This window comes from Somniosus microcephalus, chromosome 11 (assembly GCF_052327205.1).
Source record: "Somniosus microcephalus isolate GS21.2 chromosome 11, FLI_Smic_1.0, whole genome shotgun sequence".
In the NCBI taxonomy this organism is placed as follows: domain Eukaryota; kingdom Metazoa; phylum Chordata; class Chondrichthyes; order Squaliformes; family Somniosidae; genus Somniosus; species Somniosus microcephalus.
This window is the reverse complement of record NC_140997.1, coordinates 94743828-94756213: the sequence shown is the minus strand read 5'-3', so window position 1 is coordinate 94756213 and position 12386 is coordinate 94743828. Positions and strand designations below refer to the sequence as shown.

Below are 12386 nucleotides of genomic sequence, written 5' to 3'. Positions count from 1 at the left end.
GATGTGTGAATGAGGGCTCCCAGTGCTGAGAGCATAAATTGGGAACTGGGGACAGGATTTGCTGCTGGGATCACAAAATCATAAATAATAAGAGTTAAGGGTAGATTTTATGATTGACTTTCTGAAAAACAATTTAAAAGCTATTTTTAAAAAATCAACCCATTAATGATGACTCAATCCTCAAGCCACAGTACATCACAATGAAATTCGTGACTGCATTATAAAAGGACTTGCTGACACAATGCTGACTGGAGAGACAGTCGTTAAGCTTTGTGTTAATCGTGAGGAGGATTAGGCGGGGTTTCAAAACAAAATCTTTCCAGCAATCAACGAAATTCATTTTTTTAAATTAAAAGAGCTCATAATGGAAACCTGTGAGGGAAAGTCTGCGTTGGATTGACAACTCTGCATTGCGACAACTTCCAGTCACAGAAGAGAAACAGCTCGGTGTTAGATCGAAAAAGGTAGACACAGGCAGACCCGGCTACCAAGAGAGGACAAGATATGCTCTCACTGCAGTCAGGGAGTGGTGGAGACAGAGATGCACTTCCTCACAGCTTGTAGAAAATATCAGGGCATAAGGGAGAATTTCTACCCAAAATTCACAAAAATATGCCCGGAATTCAGAAATTTGAATGACGACCAAAAACTCCCATACCTACTAGGGGAGGAGAGAAATTGTGTAACCTTAGCGACAGCTTGCCATAAACAGAGGGACAACCAGTAAATCTAAGAAAAGAGTATATACAAATTATATGAATGTATATTTATACACTCAGGGATATATCTGTTTATACACTGTATGGATAGATCTATATTTATGTGTTCAACCATGAATGTTTTTCGATGCTTTGGCAACATAAGATGTACCTTGTCATGCCAATAAAGCGATTTGAATTGAATTGAATTGAATTGAAGGAGACATCAGAAACACAAAACAAAAAATCAACATCAAAATTACATCGGCACTTGTGAAGATCTGTGCGGAGAAGCTGCGAGCTGTGTGCCCTTACAGGCAGCGTGTTTATCACTGAGGGAACACGGGCTGAGAAAACAATCCAGCTGCAGCAGAGTTTATTGGCACTGAGCTGAGTATATAAGGAACGTCAGAACAAATCGATCTGCTTTGTATTTTTTTTAATAGGTCACCATTTGTTGAGATACTGGAATTGGAATTTCAGTGAAAAATGAATCGATGATTAAAGAGCAAAACTGTTTGTTGGTTTGGAGAAATAACTGGCTTGGAAGGATGTGAAAGAAGTAGAAAAATTAAAATCAAGAATAAGAGTGCAATTGGACCAGCAAAAGAGTCCGCTAGAACTTACTTCTTAACTGTAAATAAAGAGGAAAATAACACGGGACTTCGCAAAAGAAAATAAAGCTAAATCTATAAGGAATTCAACAGCAGGAAATAGTCATATAATCTGTGTTTTAAGACACACACACACATCGTTTGTGGAGACAGTGACTCGAAGTTGGAATTGTAGAGATGAAACAAGGGCTGATTCATTTCCCCTACTGGCCTCCCGAAACAAAATCAGTTACTTTTGGAGAAGATACAGAAAAACATGATATTTAGTGAGAATAAGGTTAAAAGTTTATAGAGTTTTAAATTTTTTTTACAGCTTCTTATCATGAAAAGGGGAGCAGACACACATACACATCCAAGAACGGCAGCAGTGGTTTAATATCCTGCGCCAGTAACCAAATGTTTCCAGAGACACAGCAGGAGTGTCAGATAAGCTAATGAGGGAGAAAGGAATAGAAAGCTATGTTGATAGGGTGAGGTGACCTAGGAGCGGGAGGAGGCTCGAGTGGAGCATAAACACCTGCGTAGGCCTGTTGGGCCGAATGGCCTGTTTCTGTGCTGTAAATTCCATGTAACAATAAGCACCACACAGAAGGAAGAAGATTAAATCGGAGGTGTGTGGAAGAGTCTGCACAGGATCGGCAACTCACCTGCAAGAATTAACGGCATTGAAATTGCGGTCTTTCTCCCAAAATACCTTCCTACATTTGGTGAAATAATGGCCCGGAATTTGTGGTCAGTGGCGAAGTGACGGCAATCGCCGCTGACCTGAAGAAAGCTGTCCACAAAGATCTTGCGTTGTTTGTGGCAAAAATATTAGCTTTCTCAGTTAATTTGATTGTCGCGCTGTCTATAGGGGTTCTCCAGCGTCCAGCAGCAGTGATCTCATCAAGCTGGCTAAGCAGCCAATCACCCTGAAGAATTCTCAGACAACAAACCAGGAAATAAAAAACAGCTTTTATCATTCACTTTTTAACATTTTTACAAAGAGCAAAATAAAGATTGGGACATATACATGGGTTTAAGGTAGACGCTGAAATATCATAAACAAACTTAAAAATATATTTTTATTATTTTAAAAATCTAGTACTTTTTATCATAATGGAGAAATTTTACATTCCACAAATATAAAATTAGTTTTTCAGAACAGTTGTTTAGCAGTAGTTATTCTCAGAACACCATTAAAAACCCAGTTACGCCTCATTTAACAGCGATATTAGAACAGAAAAGGGAAAGTTTTCATCAGTTCACGTGATTTCACTGATTGCTGGCTATGAGGAGTTCCACAGCGTAGCCTGTGGCAGAGCAGGGAATGACTGACGACAACTTCAGGATTTCCACGTTTATCTGTGCATGCGCTAAATCCTGAAGTTACGGCCAGTTTTAGCAGAGTAATGATGGTGAACGCTGACAGTTTCGCTGTCATTACCACTGCAAAATCCGGGCCATTAAACAATTACTGGCTTTGTGGGGAAGAAAAAGGAATTGGAGTACTGGCTTTCATAATAAAATACTAAATTGAGGAGATTGTACGCTTTGAATTCCTGAGTGTGTGAATTACAGTAAAATGCCAACTAACAAATTGGAACACTTGTTAAATGCGATTGTGGATATGCTTTGCAATGACAACATCTCTGTTAGCTTGAATCTTTTTTAAAAATTCATTCTGGGGATGTGGGTGTCGCTGGCAAGGCCAGCATTTATTGCCCATCTCTAGTTGCCTTTGACAAGGTGGTGGTGAGCCGCCTTCTTCTTGAACCGCGGCAGTCCGTGTGGTGAAGGTACTCCCACACAATGCTGTTAGGTTGGGAGTTCCAGGATTTTGACCCAGCGACCATAAAGGAACAGCAATATATGCCCAACTCAGGACAGTGTGTGTCTTGGAGATGATGGTGTTCTCATGCACCTGCTGCCCTGGTCCTTCTAGGTCAGGGGTTCTCAACTGGGGGTCTGTGAGAAGATTCCAGGGACACTCCGCCAGTTGGTTTGTCCCATCAATATCCAGGGGAGACTACTGATGTTTATGGCATAAATATCATTAGTCTCCCCTGTATATTTAGACGAGTGGAACTGTCTCAGCAATACAAAGACTGTGCATGTGCAGTCAATTCAGGTTCTTACTGTTGGACACCATTTGTTAGGTTAGGTAAGTCCCTGTGCGTGTCACTGACTTTTACAGCAGTATTTATCTTGGTAAGTGTTTTTTTGAACCAGCCCTAATCGCTTCCACGTTCATAAACCACTTGTCGCTTTTAACTATTAAATAAAACAGTGGAAGTTATAACTTCTCTTCCAGGGGGATTAAAACCTGAGTTGGGGGGCAGGGAAATCCACGAATTAGTCCGGCGTTGCGTGAGCGGAGATAGCGTGAGCCTTCCTTACGACCCTTTTCTTTCCCCTCGTGCGGAGCTGCCCTGTGTGGGTTGGAAGCCGTTCACGCGTTTGAAAAAAGCGCGGTCAATGGAGAGAGAGCGTGCGCCACATGGCCTGGGGGTGGGAGGGTGGGGAAAGAAAAGAAAGAGACTTTCCAGCCTCTGGGCCTTCGGCAAGGCTGTAGTAATCAGGGATCCAGTGTGACTCTCTCCCTCAATGTCTTCAGCCTGAGTTAATAAAATAGCTGAAGGCGTTATCACAATTTTCCTCGTGCCCCAGGCTCAGAGCTTTATATTCCTGGCCATGTGCTTCTCTGACAGATGGATAGGCCCAGCCTGGGCACTCGGGTCCTTTGAGATACCGCCGGCTATTTGTGAAAGGGTTGGGGAAGGAGGAAAGAGGGGGGGCTGCCTTTGTCACTAAATGATTTTAGGTCAGCTGGGTAAAGTCGCTCAGGGCCCTGTTTATTTCTCCTGTGCCATCCGCCTCCACCATTACTGGTGCTGTTAATGCAAATCGCTGGCTTTCACCGCTGTGTTGGGGTTTGGTGTTGAAATAAGAGGGAAGTTCTGTTTCCGAAATGGAGGAGGTGGACCTGGCATTTTAGTCCAGTCTGCCCGAGCATGCACAGAACGGGCCTGTAGTGAGCGCCGCGCTTGTTGCTCTTGGTTCATTTCTGTTAAGCAATTGGTTGATGGGGTGGAGCAGACCTTGGGCAGCAAATGGACACGTCATGTAAATTTAGAATAAAAACAGAAAATGCTGGAAATACTCAGCAGGTCAGGCAGCATCTATGGGAGAGTAAGAGAGTTAACGTTTCAGGTCGATAACCCTTCGTCAGTTCTGAAACGTTAACCCTGTTTCTCTGATGAGTGTTTCCAGCATTTTCAGTTTTTATTTCAGATTTCCAGCATCCACAGTATTTTGCTTATGTAAATGAAGGACTTAATAAATTCTTCTTTACGCAAGGCATAATAGCTATTAATAACGAATTTTTATGCAGAAAAAATGTGTTTCAGGGGTCCGTGGAATTTTTAATAACATGGGAGGGGTGGCCTCGGAAGCAAAAAGGTTGCAAACCCCTGCTCTAGGTGGTGGAGGTCATGGGTTTGGGAAGGGGCTGGCTGAGCCCCTACAAAACCTGGTATGTACCAGTTCAGAAATGGTACTAATGTCGTATCGCAGAGAGGATGCTGGTGGCACAACGCTCTGCTTCACTGAAGGTGGCGTTGACAGTCAAAGACAACATTGAACATTTAGGCTGACCATTCAGTAAAAAAAAAAAAAAAAAAAATCCTCTTGTTGGCTTCAACTGGAAATGAACAAGTTAAAGCAACTGCTGAATATCTGGAAACTACAAATAGCCTCCTGGTTAATCTGGGTTCCAGGTTTACCACTAAGATGTGGTCAATGCTGCAACCAGGGATCTCACATTTCTACACAGTGCAGACACTGTCAAACCTGTGCTGTAAATTTGCCTTGCACAGTACCTTTGCTGAAATCTATCTTGAAAACGATTATGTTGTCATAAAGCATGAGAAAATTAAGTGAGTATTGTTTTGTATTACGTCCTTTTCACAGAAACCCCACAGTGCAGATAGAGGCCATTTCGGCCCATCGAGCCTGCACCGACACATATCCCACCCGATCCCCGTAACCCCTACACCAACACATATCCCACCCTATCCCTGTAACCCCACGTATTTAATCCCCCTAACACTAAGGGTCAATTTATCATAGCCAATCAACCTAACCCACACATCTTTGGACTGTGGGAGGAAACCGGAGCACCCGGAGAAAACCCACGCAAACACGGGGAGAATGTGCAAACTCCACAGTCACCCGAGGCCGGATTCGAACCCGGGTCTCTGGCGCTGTGAGGCAACAGTGCTAACCACTATGCCACCGGTAAGAGCATTCCTGCATGCCCACCACCGGCGCACCGTGGCTGCAGTGTGTACCATCTACAAGATGCACTGCAGCAACTCGCCAAAGCTCCTTCAACAGCAACTTCCAAACCCGCGACCTCTACCACTTAGAAGGACAAGGGCAGCAGATGCACGGGAACATCACCACCTTCAAGTTCCTCTCCAAGCCACACACCATCCTGACTTGGACCTGTATCGCCGTTCCTTCACTGTCGCTGGGCCAAAATCTTGGAACTCCCTTCCTAACAGCATTGTGGGTGTACCTACACCATATGGACTGCAGCGGTTCAAGGCGGCGGCTCACCACCATCTTCTCAAGGGCAATTAGGGATGGGCACTAAATGCAGGCCTAGCCAGCGACGCCCACATCCCATCAATGAATTTAAAAAAAAACCTAGAGGTGGCCCAAGAGCATACATTGAGGAATATATTCTTCCATGGCTTATGATTCTTCCATGTGCTTATGGCTTATGGTTTGCTTTGCAATTTGTGACTACCCCTTCTCTTATTCCCAACTCTGATCCTTCTCCCCCCCACCCCCGCCTTCCTCCCTTGCACCTCTTCTCCTTTCTCTCCCTCCTCTCCCAATCCTTCCAACTCTCCTCTCTCCCATCCCCCTGCTCTTCTCCTTTGTCATCCTCCCTCCATCCTCCTTTTGTTCTCCCCACCTCCCTCCCCCCCCTGCTCTCCCTCCATCTTTTCACCCCATGCCCCCTCCCTCTTGCCCCTTCTTCATTTCCCTTCCTCCCCTCGCCCCTCACTCCTCCCTCCTTTCTCCCTCTCTTCCTACCCTCCCACCTCTCTCCCCTATGCACTCCTCCCACCCCATCTCTCTTCTTGCTTTAGGGACAAGAAGTTGCCAGCTGATTCCCTGGGGAATTTTGGTTGGAATGAGATTGGGGAATATGATTGATGAGCAAAAAACTTAGAAAATACTTAACTAACGAGGAAGGAGAAAATTAAGACACCTCAACACTCATGCTTTAGCACAACAGACACAAGTCACTTTATTATAAAGATTACTTATCTTTTTTGAGCAGAGGGCAAATGCTCCCCAAGTAACAGTCAATGCACTCTAAAAATTCAGTCTCTATGGCATTCAATATGAATAAAATTATAAATAAATCAACAGATTCATATATTTCAAAACCAAACAAGAGTACTTTTAATTTGTCACTCAACAAATCCATTAAGGGATGGCAATAAATGATACAATATTTGGCAATCCCAAAACATACCAAGGAGTTGCTTGAAGAAAAATGTATTGGCACTCATCCGATGAGTCAGGAAACTAGTGTACCACCGAGAGCAGTACCGAGTCGTACCCAAGATCAGCCCTAATTCAACCCATGGTCTGTGTTGGTGTGAGCTAATCTCAGCCAGGGTAGGGCTTGGCCTCAACATCCTTGGGCTGGAGTGGGGTGGGGAGGTAAGAGAGGGGAAATAAACCAGAGCTACCCACCGTGATTCCTGCCTATTGATCCCTGCTGCAAAGTATGTATGTGAACATTGGGTCAAGACAGAATTGGGCTTCAAAGGTGATGCCCCTTGCAGTTGAAAAGCCTAGCACCGCTTACTTTCTGGGCGCTCACATTAAAGAGTGGGTCCTTGAGGGCAGCTAGTGCCCTAGGAACCATACCTCCAATGGAGAAAGAGAGAAAAAAATCAGGAAAACACAAAGAACATTTTGCTGAATTTTCTATGTATTAAAAATCTTTTTCTGCACCCACCTCCAGTTAACCTTTTCCATTTTAAATTCCTATGGCCACATTTATAATGAAAACAATCAATGTGAATCTTATCACACTGTAATTATGCCTTCCCACCAGTGGCGGCACAGCATCACCACTGGCTTTACAACTGTGACAGGTTTACATAGAAAATTCCCATCACAAATGTGGCCATAGGAACGTATGACTTCACAATAACTGAATTATGTCTGCATGCCCTTGTCCAGTTATCTCCTGTCCTCTAACCCCAATTCACTTGAAGACTAAACTTTGTCTTTCTATTAAAAATTATTTCACTGCTTTGCTGCAAATTTTTCAATGTTATTAAATACTCTCCATCTCAAAAAAGTGCTTTACCGAAAGGAAAGTGGAACAAATGTTAAGATTAAATTAATAGCAGTGAAGGGCGAGAAAGTGATAGGAATTGGGTGTTACATCCTTCCTCTTTAACTAGCGTTTAATTTCAAAGTGGAAAAAGAGATTAAAAAAGCCAATATTTCACAATTAATTTCCATAGAATTACCAATACTTCACATAAAATTTGCGTGTCATTATTAATATGCAAGACGTGTGTTGTACCTCGTGGTGTGATACTGACCTAGCCAAACAGGAAGTAGCTAGGTTCAATCCTGGTGCCTGCTATTACATAGGGCTCTGGTGAGACCACACCTGGAGTACAGTGTACAATTTTGGGCTCTTTATCCAAGGAAGGATATACTTGCCTTAGAGGGAGTGCAACAAAGGTTCACCAGATTAATCCCTGGGATGAGAGGATTGTCGTATGAGGAGAGAGTGAGTAGAATAGTCTTATATTCTCTGGAGTTTAGAAGAATGAGGTGATTATATTGAAACTTATAAAATTCTTAGAGGGCTTGACAGGGTAGATGCTGTGAAGCTGTTTCCCCTGGCTGGAGAGTCTAAAACCAAGGGTCATAGTGTCAGGATAAGGGGTTGGTCATTTAAGACTGAGATGAGGAGAAATTTCTTCACTCAGAGGGTTGTGAATCTTTGGAATTCTCTACCCCAGAGGGCTGTGGATGCTCAGTCGTTGAGTATATTCAAGGCTGATCGATAGATTTTTGGGCACTCAGGGAATCAAGGGATATGGGGATCGGGCTGGAAACTGGAGTTGAGGTAGACATTCAGCCATGATCTTATTGAATGGCGGAGCAAGCTCGAGGGGCTGTATGGCCAACTCCTGCTCCTAATCCTTATGTTCTTTTAATCAGCCTCTCTGCTGAAATAAGCTGTTGAGTTCACATATGAAAATAGCAAGATATCAGACGATTGCCTGTATCGGTGGAACTGTGTCCTTGCAGGAGGCACCACTTCAGAGGAAGAATTGTAAACAGAGGAATTAAAAACAAAAAGGTAATGTTTGTTCATGCATGAAAATAAATTGAGTAGCATATCATCTAACAAATACTTTTTTGAAAAATATGGAGGCGTCGGTACTTACTCCTGCAATCAAATTACCATAAAGTAGGAAGAGGTGTTTTGTGAAGATAGTGGCATGCCAACTGGAATTTTTGGCATGAAAAGGGTGGCAACAAGTTTCTGACTATTAAGACAATTTATTAAAATGAAAATTTGCATGTATAAAGGGCCAGATAAAAATTGAAACCTTGTCTATTTTAAAGTCTCTCTCTCCCTTTGCTTCCCTTGCCCGCTGCTCAGCACCCCGAATCTAGAAGCCTGGGAATGCTCTGGCCTGCAGACTTCTCTACAACCAGCAGGCAGCTGAATGGATGGGAGGGAGGGAGGAAGAGACATAATTTCCCTATCGCCCCCCACCCACAAACTGAAAAAATATAACTGAACAATGACAGCTGCCCTGGAACTTGAACCAACAACCTCCAGCGTGTGTGCGTGTGCGTGTGCGTGTGCGTGTGCGTGTGCGTGTGGAGGGGACTTGAATATGGTTCGGACAAAAGAAACATTTAACCCGTCTTTTGTCTTTTTCAATATTGGTGGGCATTTTCACCTGTTTCTTATTTCAAATTTCCAGCATTTGGAGTTCTTTTTATCCCTCGAGTATCAGACTTCAAAGGAAAAACACTCCACGTGAAGTGATCAAGGAGCTTTACCAACATGTCGAACCCTCAAGTGGCATTTGTTGTGCTAACCACATGGAATTTATTTTTGCGGCAGGTCAACATACACGCTTCCAATGTGAGAACTTTAGATTTTAAAATGTCTCGAGTAAATAAAACTCAATTATGTGTAAATTGAAAAATCTTCATTCAAGATGAAACTTGCATTTTAAGTTTATATGCTAACACAACTAGATGATGTGGAAATGTGTTCATTTATCGAAAGCCGTTACATAAATACAGCACTGCTGCAGCATTAGGGAACAGTAAATGATTCTTTATTTGAGCGGTCAGCGGTGAGACAATCAAGCAAGCTCACTGATGCTCCCATTCGCATGATTCGTATGTAACTGCCGCAAACAATCATGACTGTAAATCGGCCAGGCAGCATCTGTGGAGAGAGAAAAACACAGGGTTAATGCTTCAAGTCAATGACCTTTTATTAGAACTACTCCGACGAAGGGTCATCAACCTGAAACGTTAGCTCTGTTTCTCTCTCCACAGATGCTGCTTGACCTGCGGAGTATTTCCAGCATTTTCTGTTTCTATTTCAGATTTCCAACAGCCGCAGTATTTTGCATGACTGCAAATGAGTTATTCAAAGCAATTACATCTTAATTCAACACTTGGCCATGCGTGTTCATCAGCACATATTTTAACTGAACAAAAAAAAAGTGTATTTTGATCAGGATGGAGAACAACTAAAACATCACCCAGCGTTCATCGTTGTGAATTAACCGGACGAACCTCATGTGCTTTAGCCTGGTGCTGTTGGCTATCGCTTCGCAAGCTCGACTCCCAAAACCAACAAAAACTGCAATGAATTCCAGCAATTCGCCACCCATCTTATCTTACTGTCACAGGGTGACGGTAGAACAGAGGCAAAATGCATCAACGACTTCTCACTTCATAGTGAATGCTCAGAGGAGCAATGGGAGTTGTTTTCGTATCTTCGCACTCTTCCCTCAGAGAACAGTGAGGTAGTGGAAGGATTCACAGATTAACATTCTGACAGGCCGCGACGTGAACACTCCTTCCATGACAGTACCCAGCCGACGGGGGTTAGTCCTATATTGCGGGAGGAGATTTATGGGCTCCGACATCCTATACGACGGTGGGGGGAGGGGGGCACCCACCAAACACAAGTATCCCACTGGATACCGACTCATAATTCAGAGCTCCGGCCTCCCCTCCCCGGGACTGTCTGGAGCTCCGGCCTCCCCTCCCCGGGACTGTCTGGAGCTCCGGCCTCCCCTCCCCGGGACTGTCTGGAGCTCCGGCCTCCCCTCCCCGGGACTGTCTGGAGCTCCGGCCTCCCCTCCCCGGGACTGTCTGGAGCTCCGGCCTCCCCTCCCCGGGACTGTCTGGAGCTCCGGCCTCCCCTCCCCGGGACTGTCTGGAGCTCCGGCCTCCCCTCCCCGGGACTGTCTGGAGCTCCGGCCTCCCCTCCCCGGGACTGTCTGGAGCTCCGGCCTCCCCTCCCCGGGACTGTCTGGAGCTCCGGCCTCCCCTCCCCGGGACTGTCTGGAGCTCCGGCCTCCCCTCCCCGGGACTGTCTGGAGCTCCGGCCTCTCCTCCCCGGGACTGTCTGGAGCTCCGGCCTCCCCTCCCCGGGACTGTCTGGAGCTCCGGCCTCCCCTCCCCAGGACTGTCTGGAGCTCCGGTCTCTCAGGACTGTCTGGAGCTCCGGCCTCTCCTCCCCGGGACTGTCTGGAGCTCCGGCTCCCCGGGACTGTCTGGAGCTCCGGCCTCTCCTCCCCGGGACTGTCTGGAGCTCTGGCCTCCCCTCCCCGGACTGTCTGGAGCTCCGGTCTCTCAGGACTGTCTGGAGCTCCGGCCTCTCCTCCCCGGGACTGTCTGGAGCTCTGGCCTCCCCAGACTGTCTGGAGCTCCGGTCTCTCAGGACTGTCTGGAGCTCCGGTCTCAGGACTGTCTGGAGCGGGGTGCAAACCCAGCACCTTCTGACACAGAGTCGAATGTTCCCACTGAGCCAAAGACTGCCTCCAGCAATGGGGAATACAGTCATGGAACGAGTGACTGTCAGGCAGTCCCAGCTAAAAGCAGAACTAATTTTATATTTCTTTTGGGGGGGGGGGGGGGGGGGGGGGGGAAGAAATATTGAATAAAGCTAAAAAAAAAAAGCCGTCGCAATGCTAAGCCAAAGTTTATGATTTATAATCAAATTTGAAAAAGTCATTTAAAATGTTTTCACACTGAAGTTATTTATATAAAACCCCACATACAAGCTGAATAATGCATTCAAAAAGCTGGCTATCATATCATAATTGCAGTATTTGTGCTGCATAACTTTAATTTACCTTTAAGTACAGCATGCCACAGAACAGCAAGCACAAAAGCCCTTATTTGGAGTATCCACTGCATTGCAAGTTGAACATTTCAGATCAGATGACAGTGTTTTGTATTCAAGAATGTGCTCCAAAGTCACTAGATCAACAAACACAAAAGGTCTGCTGGTTTTTCAGAAGATGTGGTGTATAGTCACACAATTTAAAAGAAAAGATGCCATTCAGATTCCAAGGCCACCGCTTCCAGCATCCAATCCACATGCAAATGAAAAACTTAATTTGTCTTTTCAGAATCCCCCTCTCCGATTCCGGCCAATTTACTTGGCAGTGATGATGGCGTCTCCAACAACCAGAATTGAGCAAAGTGCACAAACTTTTCCCCTGTGTACACCATATTCTGAAGACCTTCACAGCTCCCACTGGCTCTTTGTAGACATTCAGTCATCATTGTCATATTGGTGCTTGTAAAGATTTCTTCCAGACTTCCCTTTACAACCTCCAAATTTGGAGTGCAATAGACTATATGAAAAACTCTTGAATTCAAAGCAGAGTGAAAACTGGCCATTGCCGATCTCTTAAAGAAGGTGGCTCATTTCTGTCAATGTAGGGCAACAGTATATTCTTGATTCCAACACCAGGCAGACTCT

General features: G+C 45.0%; 1 long non-coding RNA gene across 1 annotated transcript; it reads right to left on the bottom strand.

Moving 5' to 3' along the window:
* Positions 1-6591: 6591 nt before the first annotated feature.
* On the bottom strand, positions 6592-12386 carry LOC147110776 (uncharacterized). The gene is made up of 2 exons (XR_015079987.1): positions 11752-12386; positions 6592-9824 (listed from the first exon to the last, which is right to left on the bottom strand). It is a non-coding gene; the product is annotated as an uncharacterized LOC147110776 (long non-coding RNA).